This window comes from Hippopotamus amphibius, chromosome 6 (genome assembly GCF_030028045.1).
Source record: "Hippopotamus amphibius kiboko isolate mHipAmp2 chromosome 6, mHipAmp2.hap2, whole genome shotgun sequence".
In the NCBI taxonomy this organism is placed as follows: Eukaryota; Metazoa; Chordata; class Mammalia; order Artiodactyla; family Hippopotamidae; genus Hippopotamus; species Hippopotamus amphibius.
The window spans coordinates 147210548-147224756 of NC_080191.1; the positions used below are offsets into that span (position 1 = coordinate 147210548).

Below are 14209 nucleotides of genomic sequence, written 5' to 3' on the forward strand. Positions count from 1 at the left end.
CATTTATATCCATCCTTATGGGGTTGGTCAGTGAATGGGGGGGGGGTGTGGAGAGTGGGAAGAAACTCTGGTACCTACCCTTGGAAAGCAGCATCTTGGTGTGTAGGGAAAAGCATGGGACTGGGAGTCAGAATCTAGTCTATTCACACTGCTGCTTTTAGCTGTGCAACCTTGAGCAACTGGCTTCACCTCTCTGGTTTTCAGAGAGAGAGAGAGTTTCATCTCTTGCAAATTGAGTGGATTGGTTTAGATGATCTCTGTTGGATGTATATTGGATGAAAGGTGGAAGAAAGGTGGCCAGAGAAAGGAAAGTGGGAAATAAGCAACCTCAGAACCCAAATATACACAAACTAACTTGACTATGAGGTGAAATTTAAGACCATAAGCCTGGATAAATTATTAGGAGTCTGCAGATGGGTGAAAAATTTAACCCTGCTACAAAGAGGGATGCCCTGGAGTCTGAAATCCTCTCTCTGACATGCTCTGTGTGCAGGCAGCTTCATCTTTCTGAAGCCTTCCTCATCTAGAAAATAGAGAGGCTGTGATCATTTATACACAAGCATGAACAGCATATTATTTACAGAAACACCAGAGATTAAGATGCCTTCTGTTCAGGCTGTGCCTCTATAATCTCTGGCAGTTTGAAACGAGGAGGCAGGGGAGGGTGTGGAAGGTGGGGGAAGAATGCCATGCCCATGTGTTGGGTATGCTGCTTGTCTGTGTTTCTGACGAGAACCCTCTCATGTAGAAGCAGCCCAGGATCTGATCTTTACCTGGTTGTTCTGAAGGAACCGTATCTTAACAGTGAGCAGTGGGAAACCTGGAGCTTCATAAATACTTAATAATCACATTGTGTGTTACATTGCATTATGCTCCAATGATTAGTAATATTCCTGAAGGCAGCATAGAGCAGGACAAAATGCTATGACCTAAGAGGATAGACTAAGCTCTAGTCTTTGTCCTGTCTCCTGCCACTAATTTGCTGGTGGACACTAATTTGGGCAAGTCACTTAACGTCTCTGGGTTTTAATTACTTCAACTGTAAAACATAGGGAAAGGAGAAGGCTGGCTGGGATGATTTCTGAGGTTTCTTCTAGCTGTGAGATTAGACTTCATGATTCTGATGTCTGCCATGAACCAGCCCCGAGTTCAATGATATTCCCAAAATATTCATAGAAACCCTGTTCAAAGGATAAACTCCAGGCTGAATAAATACATCCACTCAGCCGTATTCAAGTTTCTTCCGATTGTTTCCAGCATGACTTTCGCCATTCTTAGCCAGGTCTTTACTTAACCACATCAGTCTACACATATGTCATTTTCATTCATACTTTCAGAATTTACTTATGCTGTTCCTGTTTCTACAATAGCCTTTCCTCATTTATCCACATGAGGAAATATTATATATCATTCAAAGTATGGTTCAATTGTAATTTCTTTATGGAAGTGAATCATTCCCTGGCCTCTTTTTGGAGGCTCCCTCATAACATATAACATGTTATAGCATATATCACATTGCACAGATAATTAGTGGAGTTTACATGTCTGACTGCTGGAGTGTTGGTGGCTTGAGGGCAGGGATTGTGCCAGTGCTTAGCTAGATCCATGCTTGTCATAAAGCAAGAGCATAACTCAATGTTTCTCCAACGAACTGCAAAGGTGGTGTTTTTCAGAATCATATTCCCTGATTTTGAGTCCTCAAATGCCAACCTTTAGTCTGGGCCTTGCAATATGGGCATGTTACCCTGTCAGGACTTCTTGCACCTGCTGAAGTTGGAAGGGGCTTCTTATACAAATGTCTGAGGGCCAGTTTGAAAACCATTGATCTCTGACCTTATGTTTTACTTCTCAATAAAATTACTGGAATCCCAGTAATGCTTCTGAGCTGCTGTAGACTTCACATGAGTATGGCTGGGATTTCACCTGGGGAAGGATACCAAAAGTAAATTCTCTCTGTCTGTATCAATTGGGGAATTAGGAATTATGAACAGCATCTCACTTTGCACAGTTTCTCTGTAGAGGAGGAGTGCTGTTGGCATTTGAGGTGCGATTCTTTTTTATTATGCAGGGTTGCGCTGCTTAGTGTAGGATATTCAGCATTCCTGATCCCAGTCCACCAAAGCCAGTAGTAGTACCCACCCCCAGCATCTGTAACAATAAAAAAAAAACATACCCTTTAGTGGGATAGCACCTGAGATTGAGAACCAGTGATTTTAGAGGAAATCAGGAGGCCTCCCATATTTTAAGTACCATTTTCTAGACATGTAAGCTTAGATCTAAGATCTTCTTAACCCTAAAAATGTTCATTTTGCTGTCAACTCTGGTTCAGGACTGGTATCGGCAACTTGAGAGTTATTTTTGACTGAGAAGAGCTGAAAGGATGGAAAATTCGTTCCTTTCTTTTGTAAAGACTTTGTGGTTTACAAGGAGTTCTAACAAGTGCTGTCTCATTGGCCTTTCTTGTGATATGAGGACCAGATTTAGTACACATTAAAAATCGACAGTGAGATAGGTAGATACTGTGAGGTATTCTGTTTGAATAATTTGGTAAGGTAGGGTTAATGAGAAGAAAATGAATTTCACACATGATTTTGAAAATTTTAGTCTTAATTTTGACCACCAGGAAATGACACTCTGGAAGCTTGCCCTCTCTGCCTTAAAAGCTGTCTAGATTATCACTCTGAGTAAAAAACCTGGAGGCAAAAGCCAGAAAATTCTACTGAACAGTGAAGATGTGGTAAGCTGACATTTGTAGCCTTAGAAGGTGCTGAATCCTACACCGACATTCATTTATTTCTGGCAGTGCAGGCAGTTCATACATTCTGGGAAAAACAGCATCATGCAAAGCACCAACATTCAGTACTGAACCATTGAAACAATTGATCAATGACATAACTTGCAAAAGGACAAGAGCCATCTTGCAGAAAGACAATGCAGAGCCCTACATAGCTCAGAACCAGAGACCTGAAGTTCTGTTCACTCTCCCAATTGCTATTCTAGTCAGAAAACGTAGGTAAAGTAAAAATTCCCGAGAAGGGGCTTGTGTGTTAATGGGCCTAAAAATGATGCTTATCCCTCATCTGAGAGATCGGTTATCTGGTTTTCAAAGAGGCAGTGTCTCGTGGTGCTTAAAAGCACAAACATTAGCTGTATGAATTTGGGCAGGTTATTTAACTACTTGGGGATCCAGTTTTTTCATCTGTAAAAAAGAGATAATAACATTACCAACATTTAGGGTCAGAGTAAGTGACAATAAGTATTAGCTGTCATGATCACATCATTGTTCTTCTTATTGTTACTGTGTGAAGTACTAGCACGAAATGCCAGCGCTTCCAATAAATCATGATGTAAAACTAAGAATCTTCATGTAGTTTTCACTATTTGGGCTGAATGAGGCAGCATATTTAAGTCTTTGGCCTCATTTCATAGAACTATAGAATGTTGTAGCTTGCAGGGCCTGAAACACTATTTAACCTAAATGTCTTGGTTTAGAGATGAAGGTGATGAAGGTAAGAGGAGTTAAATCCTTGCTCGCATTCTTGCAACAGAGATTCTGAAGTTTTGAGTGCTTTTCTTCTGGCTCATAGTTCCACCCATGAAACTTCTACCTGCTGATTATCCTTGACTAATAGTTCACTTGGGGGTGCAAGGGAAATAATCTGATATCCAAATACATTCACTTTTCTACTCTTAGCAGCTCTGGTAAAAGTTTAGTGACTAAAATCATTGATTAAAAAAAAGATTTTCATGACTAATGAAAAGATTCACCATGTTAAAAGATGCAAAGAACAGTGGATTGAGAGAGAGGACTCAAGTCTTGCCTCTGTTATTAACTTGAGTGACCATTCTCAGCCTCAATTTCTCTGTTTGCAAAATAAGAGAGTTGGGTTATGTGATTGTTACAAAATATTGGCACAATAATATATTGTATAAATACTTTCTCTAATGAACAATCAAGTCTTTACAATTATGAGAAACATTTTGTCATCAGAATGTTCAAACACCTGGCTGCAATTGTTTTTTTAATTTGCTAATTATTTTAAAAAGAAACAAAAAAGCAATTTAAAAAATAACAGGTCATGGAAACCAGCTTGCTCATTTGGACAATTTATTGGGTTGGAATATTTTGCCTTTGGCAAATGAGAATCAGTTAATTCCAGGCATTTGCTTATTGACTTGCTAGAACAGAATGATCTATTTTTCTTCCACTTTTGTCAGTAATCACCAGTTAAAACTTTTAAAGGGAGGCCCAATTATTCCCGGAAAAGGATACTATTCTATGACCTGCCAGATTGTGATGCCATCAGCTCTCCTGTGATTAACATATGTGTTTTCTTTTTAAGCTCAGCTCCCTCTGAATTTAGGAATAAGAGTAATTACCTGCAATAATCATGAAGGCCAATCAAATACTTTCTCAAGGAAATAAATATCTCTTTAAGGTAAAAGTGAAAAATTATCTACAGTTCCATTTAAGCATTAAGTTTATGAAACTGCCTCATCATAGTGAAATGCAAGACCCTTGGGCTGATGTGTCCCTTGTTCCCTGGAGGAGGACAGCAAGACACAATTCTCAGTAGCAATCTGTCTTGGCCATCACTCCCTATGCCCCCAGAGGGGCTAGGAGGGTGGTTGTCAGGGTAAGATTTGATGTTCTGTGTTTGTCTCCTGTTTTATTTGTTAAAGGAAGATGCCACAGGGAATACTCATTTCTTGGCTAAATGAGTGTATGACATGAACTGACCTGGAACAATGGTCTGAATTCAACAAATATTTATTGAGCACCCATGTGCCAGGCTATAGGAGTTGCAAACATCTGTGACCACAGCATTTCTATGCTAACATAGGACACTCCTCAATTACTTTATAATGACTGTATACTATCAGCATGAGTTTCAAAGCTACATTGTCAGTTCTATTTATTTCTTGGGATATAAAATCAGTTAAATCCCTCAAGCTAAAGACAGTGAAAATTAAACTCTTTTCAGCTCCGAGGTAATATATTTTCTCCCTTCCAAAATCCAGGTCCTTCCAAGAGATAAACAGTTCCCATGAAATGAATCAACCATGGTCCCCCCCAGAATGGTATTTATCATTAAAGCCAGCACGGTCTGCTGGAGACCAGAGTTGACAACCTCCCTAAGTTCCCCTTTAGTAATAAAATTCCATGTGCAACAACTACCTGAGGAAGGCGTGCTTGCTCGACCAGTATCAGGGTGGGAGTACATCTCAGCTATTTTTCTGGCAGAGTATTTATTTACGAGCTACCATCCATTCCTTTGTTAGGGCTTTGTTAAGCTCTATTTATCTATCTTAAGATACATATATATATATATATATATAGTTATCATATATATATATATATATAGATATATAGATCAAGTTTATATAAACTTGAATTCTGAGTAAGAACCGTTAGGTTATTTCTAAGTTGGAATTCAGGAAACCAGGAAGACAGTAAAATGGAACATTTTACTTTATGGTAAAATGGAATCTATATGAAGCGAGTTCCAGAGGTCACAAGCTCCTTCAGTGAGGTATATGTTCTCCTTGCTAGCCTTATTGTCTTGAGCATCTTTGGGCTTTGGGGGATGTCCTAGGCACAAGTGGTTTTTTCTCCTCTCTTGGCAAAAGTTTCAAAGTAGAGTCCCAAATCCTTATTGCCAATTTCACGTTCTCAGTTGCTGTGGGGATGATTTTAGCATTTTCCAAAGCAACATTGTCCAACAGAACTTTCTGCAATGTTGGAAACTTTCTACATCTGCTCTGTCCAATAAGGCAGTCATTAGCCACATATAGTTTTTTTGATCACTTGAAATATGGCTAGTGTCATTAAGGAACTGAATTTTTGAAGTTTAAATTTTAACTAATTAAACTGTAAATAACTACATGTGGCTAGTGACTATCATGTTGGGCAGAGCAGTTCTAGACAGTGTAAGGTCATGCTTCATGGGGCTGAGCAACCCAGCAACAGCATCCTTGCAGAATCGCCCAATGAGCGTATAGTAGAAGTTACGCATTTAATTATGAGTTATGACTTAATTGCTTCTAGAGAGGGTTTGAAGCAGAATGTCAGTAATAGCACTAGGAAGGTATAAAGGGATCTTTAAGTAAAGGATGACAAATGGGAGGAATATGTTGTGGTAAATATTAAGAGATCAAACGGCGTAACAGTGCCATCTGAATTGAATTTGAATTTCTATATTCTACATATTGGAGCAGAATAGAACTATCCAATTCAATATAAAAATTTCATCTTGCCAACATGCTTACTAGGGCTATAAAATCCAATTAATGCAGGTGAGATTTTCCTATGGGCTGAAAGGGAAGCAAACAAAAATGAATGGCGTATCAGGTCCGCTATATGTTAGAGTTGACTAGAACTCTAGGACCATCTCTAATGAAATTATCTACTTGACCGAATTATGAAAATTCAATGAAATGACTTATGAAAGGACTTAGCATAGTGCCTAGCATTTGATAGGTGTCAGCACTTATGATGATCATGTATTTCTGCATAGATCTTTTTGAGGGCTCTTCTAAGCATCTTTGAGAAAATGGGAAGATGCTAAGGGTAATTGACCTTGGAAAAATTGTTTCGTTGAGAATAGACCATAGAAGAGGAAATATAGACAACGTAAAAGGCAAGCAGAGAAATGCCACACCACCATCCCCATTTGCAAATTGTTGCTATAGGGAGAACAGTTACTGAGGAAGGTAGGTCAGGTATCTCAGTTATGTTGGGTCATACAACACTGGCATAGTGAGACCAGAGGGGAAAGAACAGGAAGAAAAAGTAGGTAAGAGGACTGCTTGCCTTTTAAGTGTTTATAATTACTGAATATAGTTCACTCATGCTGATGCTCTTGTCAAAGATAATCAAAGAAGGCATGGAATAATATTTGAGGCACCATGGGGATAGTGGAAAGGGCACTGGCCTTAGAGTCAGGTTAACTGGATTCCAAGCCTAACTTTTCAGTCTTGTGACTTAGACCAATAACCAACTTTTAGTTCCCCAATTCTCCTTTTTGTAAAACAAGGATGCTTAATAATTTTGAAGGTTATTCCAGCCCTATAACTCAAGAGTGAAATTCTAAATATGAAAGCACAAGTGGGCTCTAGTTCTCCAGATTCTCTGAAGCCCTGCTGTTCTTTCAGGAAAGCCTGCTGTTTTAGTCCTCTAATGTGTCTCTGTTATTCTGAAGCTCAAGTTGTGTGAACAGTGGTATCTCATGCAGCATGCACAAAAGCAGTTGGAGTGGTGGGAGTGAGTGACAGTGGGTGGGTGAACAGATTAAAGAAGAAAGGGTTGGAAGAGAGAGTAGCATGTGTGAAAAAGAAAGCAGGCCCTCTACCTTTGACAGAGTCTTGCTATATTCTCCAGCAACAGCTATCCAAAGCCAAATGCCAAAATAAGGGCATGAAGATAGCTTGCACTTCAGAGTTAAGCAGACTTGAATTTGAATCCAAGCTATAGATTTGAGATACGTAATTTCAGTTTTCTTAACTTTGTGTCACTTATGGTTAGCAGCTATTGTGATGCTTAAATGAGATAATATGATTCAGCAGATATTAGGTTTTTAGTGAATATTCTCTTAAGTTGGCCTCCAGAATTTGGCTTAGTTCCTTCATGTAGCCCATAATGTAAAAGACTCATCAAAGAAACACAAAGGCTGCTTAGAGATCTATATCTAGAGGATGTAAATAATGTGTGATGGGGAGAGAAGGGTGCTGAAGAGAGAGAGAGAAAAAAAACCTTAGCCAGGAATAGAAAGCCCAGTCTCTCCATTAATGAAGCCTCTTCCTTTGTGCAGCCTCACAATTCTCTGGTTCTTGAAAGCCTCAGAAGTGTTTACCAGAACAGCAACCCTAACTGCGTTTCGAACATTTCAGCAACAGAAAGATTCACAGCGCAGGCAGAGAAAACAGAACGAGGCCCCACGTTCGTTCCCATTGGAAATTAGCAAAGCTGGATCCTAGAGTGACACCCGCTCCTTACTCCTCTCCCCAGGAGTGGGGGAAATTTCCTTCCAAGAGGAGTCCGGGGGGGGGGGGGGAGGCAGAGAACTAGGGAATGCATCGCGCCTTTACCTGTCTCTCTAGGTCGCTTGCTCCACCTGACTCCCTTTACGTGGTTCTAACGCAGTTTCTGCTTTGGAGAAATGTTGGCAAGCAGTGAGCCGCCCGTCCCCCGGCACTATTATCTCACCGCCTCGGAGAACTTTCAGCACCGCGAACAGCGCCCTCCCCGCTGTCCTCTCTGTGGCCCAGGCTCCTGACCGGTGCTGTCCTGCACCTGGCGTTCTCTCAGACTCTGTCTTGGAGAGGGCTCCGGTCGGAGAGGGTGGGGGGCGAGGAGCTGGGTTATTATTCTGTTTCTTGATCAACTCTGACCAGTGGCTGCCCCGCCACTTCGGTAAGAATCCCTCCCAAGAGCCGGTTCGTTTGCGCCTCTCAGTTCAAGACCTCCATGAACCCAGTTTGGCACAGGTAGTGGGGTGGGGAGTGCCAGGAACAGGCGAGAGCTCTAGTGTTCCAGCATTCCCTCATCTTTCCCCCTCCTTCACTTCGCTTCTAGTCATTTGGCGAATTCTATCTTACTTTTCAATCACAATACAAAATACGTGTGTGTGTGTGTTGGGGGGGGTGACTCAAGAGCAGATGGAGGTTGGGGTCTGTGTCTCGCGAGGCCACACTGCCCTACTCTGGCCCTCTGGATTCGTAGGACATTTATGTGCTTTGGGATGGGGGAAGAGAGGAGGCTCTGACTAGGTGTACGTGCAGGCGCGAATCCTCTCCCCAGGGCTGCCCCCGCTGGCCAGGGAGCTTCCCTGGACACTTCACCCATCACGTCCTCCTAGCCGCCCCTGGCGTGTCACCGCTCTTTGGGGACAGATGCCCCTGAGAGCGCACTGGCCTGGTCAGGTCACCGGGCTCAGCTAGAGTCCCTCTGAAGAGTTCGCTCTCAGGTAAAAGGGCAAATGTTGTCCCCGCCCTCCCCTCGGGCTTCGGCCGGAAAAGCGTCTCTTCCCCTCGGTGGGCTCTTGAAGCCGAGAAGCGAGCTGCGCGAGCCCGGTGCGTGCCAAGGCGTGGGGGCGCAGGACGGGCCCGGCGTCTGGAGACCCGGGCGGCCCGGGCGGCCCGGGCGCTGCTCGCGGCTCCCTCCTCCGCCTCTATCTCCCGCCGCGCTGGAGCTGCGTTGGTCCCAGCCCCTCCTGGCAGCCCCGCGAGGGGGAGCCCGGCGTCCCCCGACCCTGGTTGCTGTCCAGGCCCCATTTCGGGCCAGAGCCGGAGACACCCCGACCCGGCTCCTTCCTGCTTCTAGGAGACCCCTTCCCGGAGGGCGCCCTCAGCCTCCGCGCCATATTCCTGCTTCCCCCCTCCCGGTGGCTCCAGCTCCCTGGTTTATTCAACAAGAGGCAATCAGCCCACTCGTGGGGGTCCAGCTGGAATGCAGAAGGCACGGAGGGGGCAGACTGCGGCGAAGGGGGACGTGCACTCACCGGAGGGCTGGAGGCGATGAACTGGCTGCCGGGGCTGATGGCTGGCGGTCCGCACTTACGGCTCTGTCTCTTCCACTGGGATGCGGGGTGGTGGTGGCAAAGGAAGGCAGGATGCAGCCGCTGCTGCCGAACAGCTCCTCAATTATTCAGATTACCCCCCTCTACCCGGCACCCCTCCCCGCTGCCTGTCAGTCTTCCCTCCAGCTAGCCTGTCTCCGCCTTCCTGGAGTCACGTGGGCTGCCCAACCCCTTACATTATTGAGCTGAAGCCTCTCACCAGACGCCTCCCCCCCCAACACACACACACACACACACACACACACACACACACACACACACACCTCCTGCCTGGCCTATTGAGCCTCCCGGTGCCACTTCCAGTATCTCAGACCATATGAGGCTTAAGGGCAAGAGATGCCTGGCAGCTCTCTGTCCTGGGAAAGGACCAGGCAGGACTCTGCAATACTGGTGTGTTGGGAGTGCACAGCCTCTGGCAGAAGCTCCACCTCTGCTGGATTTGGCATTGGACAAAGCTGGCTACTCAGACCTGCTTCCTGCCCGCTGAAGGCTTCCCCACTTCTTCACAGAGCCCTTAAATTTCTTCCACCTCCCTCAGCATTACTGAAAAGGATGGGAGAAGTTGATTTCCCCTCCCCTTCTAAAAAAACCAAGACCTTCCTCCTTGTCCAGAGCTCAAGCAGACCAAGTTTATCTTTGGATTTTCAGCATTTTATGAGTACAAAGCTCAAGGGTTTGAGATTTGAAGGCTGACCAGGAATTTCGGTCTGTGTGACCTTGGGGGTATCTAACTTCTGCTAGCCTTTCTTCTCTTATCTGTGAAATGACCCCCTCACAGAACTATTATGAGAATTCAAAAATGATAATATTCCTAACATTGCCTAACTCAGTGCTAGGCACATATTTAGAACTCAATAAATGTGAGTCCTTCCCCTGTCTCTGTTAAGATAAATTTCAGAAAACAAGGAGCTTAAGATTTGTGCCAGTAGAATGGAAGTATCTTTTGTAAACTTAGCAGGGGGTATCTGTGCATTCAGGCTAGACATATGAGGTCTGAGTGGGGACAAGAGATACACGAGCTTATATTTTTTCCATTGGTTCTGTTAAGATGAGAACTATGTTATGTCTCAAAAGGATGAGGACTAGATGGTACAAACCCAGGCATGTTGGCCTCATCAGAGAATGAATTATTTAACATGCATTGAATAGACTGATTTAGATGAAAAGTACCTACATAAATTCTTGCATCTTTGGTCCAAGCCCTCAAAATACATGGGAACTAATGAGATATAACTGTTTGTCCTTGGAAACAAATTCACTGGGCTTCTGTTTGAGAAGAATACTGGCTGTCTGACACTTCTCTCCTAGGATGGAGCGGTTAAAATGTACCTTTCGGTTGTGGGTTCCAGGACCTGGGTTCTCCCCAGAAAAATGACTGATCAGTGCCAGGACAGTCTGGGAAAGTCCACGTAGCTAGCTTATTACTGCCCTGGACCAGCATCCAGGTCTGAAGTCTTGAGACATCCCCATAATTTGAGCTTATGAGAGTTCTGGAGGGTATATCAGATCTCCTGGGATACCCAAGAAGCTATGAAACATTGCAGGAAAGGCATAGAGGTAAAGAATCAGAAGTTTGGAGTCTTAATGCAGTCTCTGCCCGTTACTTACTGTATGATCTTTGGCAAGTCACTCAAGCTCACAGAGTCTCAGCTTTGCAATGGAAGTTGAATGTCTGTCTGCCTTCTCCATGAACTGGTTGTAATGTTCAAATGGGATAATGTATGAGAAGCCATACCATGAAAGGTAAAGAGTGTATAAATGCAAGCTATTAACATTATGGACTGAAGAAAACCCTGAATTTATTCTAGTCCAGATGCATTATGGGCATGAAGAGATAGGAAGATGGGATTTGTCATGGAATGGGCAGCTACTAAAGTGTCAGTGTTTTTCTATAAGTCTGTGTGTGTGTGCATGTAATTCAAGGGGTGTGGTGTTTCAAGCACTGTATTTTCATTTTCACTATCTTCTGTGATGGATTTCTGGATTAAACCTCATTTTTCCTGGCTTTTCATTTTTAGAACAACACCAGCCACAGTCACAGTGGTTATGAGCATTTAATATCTGAGATAAGTTTATGCCTATATTTCAGCACAGCAGGTTTATACTTTTCTGCCTTTTGCAGGTAAAACTGATTTGGGTTAGATAAACCCATTCAAAATGGGTTTTATTTCAAAGAAAAAAAAATATTCAGCATCCAGAAGCAATTTCTGGTTAGTCATCAGCCCCTGAATGGTGATATGAGTCTCTAGTCCACTGCCAATAAACCCAATGAAATCCTCATACAAGCCAGGAACTCCTGAGGAGCTCTTCCACCTGTAAGCAGATTCTAGTCCACTTTCCTCATTTACTTCCTTTTAATGTTCTTCAGAAAGTGTCAGTTTGGACCTCTTTATATTTAGGGACACCCGAAGACCGGAAGGTGCCAACTCATGCTCATGTACGTATCATTTAAAAAAAAATTGTCCAGCCTAGGTAGAATGCTACTTCTGACTCCTGCCTACTTCTACGTTGTCATGAGGAAACATGAAAAATGGAAGAATAAGCAATGCAATAATTTAATATTGCCTCAAAAATGGTACCTTTATGAGCAGTTACTTGGATGAATATAAATTTCAGAAAAATTTGGACCGTTTCACCAAACATTGCTCTGGGACGCTGAATAATTTTTTCAAACAAGTTTTCAATGTCCAAGTCACCTTTCCCAGCACAGGGCAGAAAGAGGAGCTTGGGGGACAGATCTTGAATAGATTGCAATAGAAAGTTACACCTTAACAACGATTTCTTGATAAGGTTTCCCTTGGGTCCTACTCCTTTACTTACAAGCTCTTATCTTTTGCCTGTTCACTGCTGCCTTTATGAGTCACTGCAGACACTTTCCAGCTGTAGACAGAGTATTAATGAACCAATGAATAGAAATGCGGTAGATAAAAATGTAGTGGAACATTTAGAGCCACACATAGCAGGAACAACTGATGCATATCTCAGTTCCAGGGTTAAGCAATGATACTGCAGAGTGACTGCTAATTAGATCTTGAAAGTACACACGCTAGTTTTCTTTTTACGACAATTGGAATGTGGGACTTTTGATTCACTTATTCCGCGTATTCTAGACACATAAGATATAGCCATGAACAACACAGAAATGGTTCCTGCTCTCCTTAAGCTTACAGTCTAGTGGAGGGAGTCAGACACTAATCCAGTAAACAAAAGAGTGGAGATCAATACCATGATGAAAACAAAATAGAGCAATGTAGAAAAGAGCGTAGGCGCCACTTCAGTTGAGTGGTAGAGAACTGACAGAAGCAAATGCAGGGGCCTAGACTCACAAGTTATTACTTTCCAAGGAAGGGGTAGTGCCCTCTTGCCTAAGGCCTTTTGCCATAAGTCTACATTATCAGCAGGGTAGTCTCTAAAATCCTTCTTGACGGACCCACATGGATGGATTATGGTTAGGCCACCAGGAAATTGGCCAGATGCCTTAAAGACAATTACCTGTTTTTGTCTCATGGTTCATGATGATGAATACTTGATGCTTTCTTCTAGAAGGATCCCAAGCTCATCAATGCCCCTGACTTTTGCCTCTAAGCAGAATTCAGAAGCTGAGAAACCAAAAACACTATGACAGCCTGGCCAGAGGCTGGTCAAGAGCCCTCTAAATGGAGAGGCTGCTTCTGGGCAGGAAAAGAAGAAGAAAAGACAGAACCAGAACCCAATATATCACAGGCATGCAATAAAGATATATTAAATAAATAACCTGCTGCTAGGATTCTACCAACTGGACTGGGAATTTATAAACAAATTATCTATGAGTAGTTATCCTCTGGGTCTCTAAATTCCAAGAGGAAGAAGGGGGATGCTGACCTGAGCATGTTCTTGTCATTCCTCCCAAATTTACAGTGAGGTATAACAACTCTCCCCACCCCCACTCCATGCAGCATGAATAAAGCTCCTTAATGATGAAGCTTTGGAAAGGAGTCAGGAGTGTCAAAACAGTGGAGTTCCCTGACATGAGAGGAAACACTAAAGCAAACACTTCTTCCCATTTATTGTACTCATACATTTTCTTTAAATACACTCAATTTTCCATTTACTTTATTTTAAAGATGTTTCTATCACTACTTTAAATAGAAAACTGGCATCAGTTGCCATACATACAAGATAATGGTTTACATGAGCAACAATGAAAATGAAACATTGCTATGATGGTCAAGCTAAATACTTTTGCCTGCTCAGGAACCTGAGGCTTGCTATCGCTTTATCAAAAGAAGAAAATTAGCAACTATTAAAGGAGTGTTAAAGATATATTGGCATCAAACTGAGATTTTTCTCCATGAAGTAACCAGAAATATTGAAAGACAAATGGAAAAGGATAACTTTCTCACTGTGTGACTACAGGTCATTTAGTGCTGACTCCTAGTACTATTTAATTCAGTATTTCTCCCAGTTTTAACGTGCATAGGAATCATATGGGGATCCTGTTAACGATGCTGAATCGGATTCAGTAGGTCTGGGGTGGGACCCAAGGACTTGCATTTCTAATACAATCTCAGTGATGCTAGTGCTGCTGGCTCTTGGATCCCTTGTTGAGTAGCAAGGATCAAAGTGCCAGAGATGGTATGTGTCCCACATTG

At 42.9% G+C, this 14209-nt stretch overlaps 1 protein-coding gene across 1 annotated transcript in view; it reads right to left on the bottom strand.

The window, feature by feature from the left end:
- SLC7A14 (solute carrier family 7 member 14) overlaps window positions 1-9710 on the bottom strand; it is a 106460-nt gene extending 96750 nt beyond the window's left edge. Inside the window, exon 1 of the mRNA XM_057739400.1 lies at window positions 9501-9710. The gene's annotated coding sequence lies outside the window, so the exon portion shown is untranslated. The remainder of the gene's footprint in view (window positions 1-9500) is intronic.
- Between the last annotated feature and the right edge of the window lie 4499 nt (window positions 9711-14209).